We start from the raw sequence: 6,290 nt of genomic DNA on the forward strand, positions 1-6,290 counted from the left end.
CCCTATGGATAATGGTCATGTGTCCCCTATACTGTTGTATTGCAATCTGCCATCTGAGCATGTGACGGTTGGGCGTCTTCATGTTCATTAGGGTTCTTACTGCTATGCAATCTGTAACTACAATGATCTTACAACCTTCTAGATAGTAATGTAGTTTCTCTAAAGCCCATACAAGACATAAACATTCCATCTGACTGGCTCCATACCTCATTTCTGTCTTACGGACTTGTCGAGAAATGAACAGCACAGGTTTTTCTACAGGAATACCATCAATTATGAATTCTTGATGTAAAGCTGCTCCTATACCTTCGAAGCAAGCGTCTATGTACAGTATAAATGGCAAAGAGTAATCTGGTTGCGCCAGTACGGGAGCTGTAGTAATAAGCCTTTTTAGTTGCTCGTATTGCTCTACTCTCCCGTACGTCATCTCAAAGAAGACATCTTTGCTACGCAACTCGTATAAACTTTTCGAGATGTTTGCAAATTTTAGGGATATGTTGTCTGTAATAACTACAAAATCCCAAGAATGACTGCATTTCTGTCATTGTCTGCGGCATAGGTTTAAGCAGAACTGCTGCTACTCTGTTTTGATCTATGGCTAGAGATAATCCGGAGACTATATGACCTAAAGCCTTGAGCTCTTGAAAACCAAAGTTGCATTTCTTGATTGACATTTTCAAACCCGCTGTAATAGCTGTACGGAGGACCAATCTTATTTTTTCTAAATGATCCTCCCAGTTTATAGAATATATGATAATGTCATCTATGTAAATCATCATCCAACTTTGTCTAATAAAAGATCCAAATATTTTGTCCATCATACGCTGAAAGTGTGACGGAGCATTTTTTATACCAAATGGCATCCTTAAATATTCATATACTCCTAGATGGCAGATTATTCTCATAAATTTTCTGCTCTCTTCTTTAATAGGTATTTGATGGAACCCTTTAAGAACATCCATTGTCGTGATGTATTTAGCTTTCGCCAAATTATGCAGTGAATGATCTATCCTTGGAATAGGATAATTGTCTGCCTTGGTGTAATTATTGAGGGCTCTAAAATCTCCTACCATACGGGATTTATCATTATGCCATGCTATAATTACGGGCGTAGTTATTTCCACTTGTTCATTATGGCCTACTTTCCTCAAAACCTTAAGCTCTAAAAGTTCCTTGATGTGGATCTCTAAGGCTTCCCTAGACTTAGGGCTGGAAGGATAGGCGGCTCTCCGTAACGCTGGAGGGTAGGGGGGCTGACACGTAAGTTCTATCTCAATATCATGGCCTGAGATATTCCCTATGGGTTCCTCCTTTGTGCAAAAAGCTTCTTCATGCTCAAAGCAGACTTGCAATACATCTGATTGTTGTTCTGCGGTTAAATTACTACTAATAGCAGCTTGAGACATATAATTTTGACTGAACTTGATCAGTTCTTTATTCTCATGACTTTTACCCGGAGGGTTCTGAAAGCTAATGTTACATATCTCAAACTTTCTTTTCCAATCACCACCTATAGTGTAGTATCTGTTTTTGCTTTGAATTACATCTATTCCATATAAGCAGAATGCATCATTACCTATAATGAGATAATCACACACAGCATCTTCTAGGACTACAAATTCTATGTGTAATCTCAAAGAACCTTTTGTGTGCGGAAAAATAAGAGGTAACTTAATTATCCCTATTGGTTTGAGGGCTGAGTTACAACTGCTAAATTTAGCCTTGGGCGTAGGGAGAAGGTTATTTTTCCAGTCAGGGTAACAAGAGTCTAGTAAATTGGTGCTAGTGCAAGAACAAAATGCTCCAATGTCTAAAAGAGCTCTGACTTCTCTCTCATCGAAGATAACTGTTGTATAGCTAGTTTTTCCCAAAGTATAACTCATGCCTTCTTCTGGTTTATTTGTCATCAGTTTGGCGTCTGATACGTGCCCAACTCCCAGTGAAGAGTTCCATTTCTGTGGCAAATTGGAATCTCCTTGGATTACCGTAATACACAATGGATCGCCTAGATCAGCTTGTATTACGTTACATTTGGCATTAATTTCTGGTTCATCAAGGCAATCTCCAACTTCAGGCTCTATACTGATGATGTCGAATTGGGATCCCGTATCAGATAGGTCATCTTCATCTGACTTTACTTCTATATTGTTGATGCGTTTACGGGGTTTAGGGCAATCAGGTCTCTTATGGCCTTTCTCTCCACAATTATAACACTCAATACTATTTGGTTTTCTAGTAGGTACCTCTGCATTTTTTCTTTCTGCAGCCGTGTTTTCTCTAGGAGCTAGATTACGCCTTTCGTCGTATGTCTTGGGTTTCCTGTCCAATTTCTTAGCCACAATAATTATTTCTATGGTGGCTACTAATTCAGACAAGTCTACGTCTGCATCTTTCAACCTGCACATTACATCATGTTCTAAGTAATTAGGGCACTTTTTCAAGATTTTCTTAGTGACAAATTTCTGAGCAGGTTGGTTATAGATACAATCAATCCTTTTCTTCTGACTCAGACACCATTTATATGGGTCATCTTTGGTAGGATCAAAGAAATCATTCTCATATGCGGCTAGCATTTTGTCCTCCCAGACGTCTGTACCAAACTGTTTGTGGATCAGTTTTTTCCACTCTTCCCAGCTTATTTTTCCGACAGATTTATTTTTTCTGACGAACCAGTCTAAAGCTACGCCTTCAAATAACCTTGGTAATCTGGCCGTTACTACTTCGTCAGTAGCTTCGTAACATTCAAGGAGATGATCTACGTAATCTATGAAGTGGATATGATCATATTCTCCTTCTCCAGAGAATTTAGGCCATTCTTTCATTGGCGGCATCAGTTTGCATTTGGTCACTGGATCTAAACTATTCATGAAAGAAGTAGTCTGTCTTGGTTGGTCCTGGTAAGGTTGGGAATCACTGGCCGCGTTTGGGCGTGATGACCTGGTTGGTTCCTCTTCCTTAGGAGGTGGAGACCTTTCTTGGTATTGGAACACTCTGTTCCTATTATTTAGTAAAGGATTGTTAAACCTAACTTCCTCCGTCTGAGCAAATTCGGGGTTATGACTCAGATGCGGGGGGGTCTGTATTCCTGCTACATTTTGTTTAAGAGTTTTTATCTCTTGTTTCAGAGAGCTGATTTTCTCTGCCGTGGAGATGTTAATTTTATTCACCATCTCTTTCATGTTATCTTCTTGATGACTCACTAGGTCTATCAAAATTTGTAACTGGGCGGATTGATGTTCCTCACGCTCTCTGTTTACTTTGATAACCTCAGTTTTCAAGGTAGACAACATTTGGCTTTTAAAATCTGCCATATCAATGTCAATGTCCGTAAGTTTGTCTTGTAGACTTTGATTTGTACCAGTCATATTCTCAAGGCTTTTTGTTATCTCACTCATTTTACTCTTAATCTCTCCAATATCTTGGCGAAACTCAGGGATTTTAACAAAATGTTCTTGAGACATGTTTATTGCACGACTGACAGCAGATTCAAGAGTGTTAATAATAGAAGTATGACATTCCACAATTTTCTTGTTTGTAAACTTATACTGGTTGCTAGAGTTACTATGCAATGTAGACAAATTTCCATACAAGTTATCAAACATATGGAAAATAAAATCTCTATCAACTACATCTGGTCGTAAGCTTGTTCTAAGGTGTTCGCTGCCTTCATGACTTGAGCCCATCTGGCGCGGTCTCTGCGGAGCTGGTTGGTTTGATCCGTTGGAGGAGCTTTTCGTTTTTTCGAAGTCCTCGCTGGAGGGGCGATCTGTTTCTTCACCGTCCAGGGGTTCCAACCCTCCACGAAGGCCTCTAACTCCTTTCGGGAGAGGAACTTTTGAGCCGCTTTTTGGCTCTCTTGAGCTGCGCGTAGAGCGGCTTTGAGCTTCTCCGGAGATCCTTGAGCTTGGAGAGCGATGCATTGTCTCCAGTTGGCTCGGTGGACGTACACCAAGTTCTGGATCATCTTGACTTGCTCTTCCTCCAGCTCCTTGGCCGTTCTCACCGGATCTTTGGCTTTCGAGGTGCTCGGAGCTGGGTCCGTGTTCTTCTTGAACCAAAGCGGGACCTCGAAGTCCGCTGGATCCTCCTCCAACAGATCCTCCGACGACGGAGCCTCCGATGGCGGACCCTTTGCGGCTGCCTCTCTTCGGAGTGGCAAGGGGTCCTTCGAGGTCAGGTCTGGAAGAGCAGGTAGACATTTTGGTAGTTAGTGTTTATTTTCAAATAGTCAGTCTTTTTAGTAAAAAGAAATGGACTAACTTTCGACTTCCGGTTCTGAGTCGCTGACTTCAATGTCCTCTAAATTCTCAGCGGGAGCAGGTTTGATTTCCGCTGCGACAATACAGAAGAGGAGTCAGTAAAAGGGGGTGATGGGCGAGTGATTTCGCAGGATGTAGTTACTTACGAGTATCTCTCGGGTGGCGTATAGTACCGGCGATATAGGTCGGTTTCAGAGCAGGCACTAATGTTACCAGAGCAAGAACGATTGTTAGCTCTACCGGCGGTGCGGAATAGAAGCGAGATAAAACGTACTAGTAGGTTTCTTCAACGGAACGTCTACTTCGAGCTTCGGGGCAGCAGCGGCTGCGAGATTCTTTTTGGATTGGGTTTTCCAAACCACTGTAGAGAAAAGAGATTGAGGGTTAGCGCTTATTTTAACAAGGGTAGTTAAAAAAAGGTAGGAATTTCGAGCTCACTTTTGCGTTCTAGACGAGCTTTGGCTTTGCAAGCGCGGTGTTCACGTAAAAAAAGCTGAAATCGAAGTTTTCCTTCGATACTTTCTTTTTGTTCGCGTTCAATTCGGTCGGTGGCGATCTTGAGCTGCTCGGCGTACGAAAGCTTCTCCCAGGCGGTAGGGACGTAATTCCGGGCACGTTCTTCTCTCTGTTCTTTGAGATAATGGAGATAATACTGAATCAGTTCAGCGTTTCTCTGTAATTCCACTGAAAAAGAATGAAAAAAAAAGAAATCTTTTGTCAGAAAAAGGAGTTATTTTTCTGCGGTAAAGAGGATGGTACAGAAGGGTTAAAGGCTTCTGAAGATACGCGCGAAGAGATCGCGGTTTAGGTTGCTCTATGGAGAGCGGTTGGATAGCGCGAAAGAGCGCGAGGATAGTTCTGCGCTAGGTAGCGCAGGTGGCGAGCTGCGGAGAGCAGGTAGAGAGCACGAGTGCTATGAGTAGGTTGCGCTAGGTAGCGCGGGTAGTACGCGATTGAGAGCGGGTAGGGAGCGGCACTAAACTTAATAAATTAAGTTTAAAGGGGCAATATTGCCTACTGCGCTCAGAGCGCGGAGTTTTAGACTTGACGTAAGAGTTAAGTAAGCTTAAGTAAGCTTAGGAGTGGGTTTGGTTCGGTTTATTTCGTTGGATAAACGAAAAAAACTATGTAGATTATGGGGTTATGGGTAAAAAAGGTTTTGTTCCCGGCCAGACCCCCAATTGTCAGGCGCGGTGATGCCAAGAGTAGGTGAACTCTTCTAGCTACACCGGTGACTGCGCCGCAGTGCGGTGGTAAGCGCAATAGGAGCGCGGTGGAAAGGCAAAAATAACTTAAAGTTATTTTTAAGAGGAAACCCAAAAGGGTTGTAACGGAGGGGCCAGGAGCGCCTGGGGTATTTAAGTGCCCTCCGATGGTCTTACAGGGCCTGCGCAATAGATGCGCAGGGGTGGTTATGAGACCTGTGACTTCTGGGGCCCGACTAAGGGTGTTTTTCAAACGAATAATCGTTCCCAGGCTAGGGGATAGAGATCCCGATAAAGAAATGAAAACGGCGGACTTACTTGTGAAGAGGGTCCGCGGAAAAGGACGGCAAACGACTCAACAAACCGAGATCGTGACAATACAGGCGAGCGACCGGTCGGATAGACAGGGCGGGGCTGGTACGGCGACGAGGTGGTTGGTCTGAATCTGGGGAGGCCCCTTCTCGCTCAGAAGCCTCCCTTTATATATCCTTGCGGCGACCGGTAGGGTCGCTGGTCTATTTCCAAATTCATCGCGGCTTCTCAGCCGCGGGAAGAACTAGTTAGGACAGGAGTAGTAGAGCGTTCTATTGCTCGCATAGCTCCTGTCCTCTTTACTCAACAGCAGGTATTACTCTTCCTCGGTCCGAGGAAGAGTTCCACTCTTGATGACGCTTTCGTGGTAGTTCATCTTTGGCCAGGGGAGACGCAGCAGTTTACTTCTTCGCTACTCTCCTCCGGCCGTTTCCTGTAGAATGTTCTACGGGTTTTTTGTTAGTTCAACAATAGCAAACCCGTTCTCTTGGCCTGAGAACGGGTTGTTGGATCA

The sequence above is a fragment of the Puccinia triticina genome, chromosome 12A (genome assembly GCF_026914185.1).
Source record: "Puccinia triticina chromosome 12A, complete sequence".
Classification (NCBI taxonomy): domain Eukaryota; kingdom Fungi; phylum Basidiomycota; class Pucciniomycetes; order Pucciniales; family Pucciniaceae; genus Puccinia; species Puccinia triticina.